Here is a 561-nt window from a genome sequence, read left to right as displayed (position 1 = left end):
CATTGATTTAGACAAAGCTGTGGTCCATGTGATCAGATTGGTTAGTGTTCTGTGACTGTGGTTTTCAGTCTTTAGAGTTTTTTAGAAAATCCTAAAAATGCTACCAAAAGACTACTAGAGCTCATGAATGAATTTGATAAAGATGTATATTACAAAATTAATATACAGAAATCTGTTGCATTTCTGTAAACTAAAAATAGAAGAACAGAAAGAGAAATTAAGGAAACAATCCCATTTACCATCACATCATAAAGAAAAAACAATACCTAGGGAAAAAAAAAAAAAAAAACCTTTACTCCAAAACCTAAGATGCCCATGAAAAAAATAGACTTCCCTGATGGTTCAGAAGATAAAGAATCTGTCTTCAATGCAGGAGACCCAGGTTCGATTCCTGGGTTGGGAAAATCCAGCGGAGAAAGAAATGCAAGCCACTTCACCATTCTTGCCTGGAGAATTCCATGGACAGAGGAGCCTGGCAGGCTACAATCCATGGGATCACAAAGAAAGAAAAAGAAAGTGACACAACCAGATGGAAAGATATACCATGTTCTTAGACTGGAA

Source organism: Bison bison, unplaced genomic scaffold (genome assembly GCF_000754665.1).
Source record: "Bison bison bison isolate TAMUID 2011002044 unplaced genomic scaffold, Bison_UMD1.0 scf7180017863780, whole genome shotgun sequence".
NCBI classification, from domain to species: domain Eukaryota; kingdom Metazoa; phylum Chordata; class Mammalia; order Artiodactyla; family Bovidae; genus Bison; species Bison bison.
Note: the sequence above shows the minus strand (reverse complement) of the source record.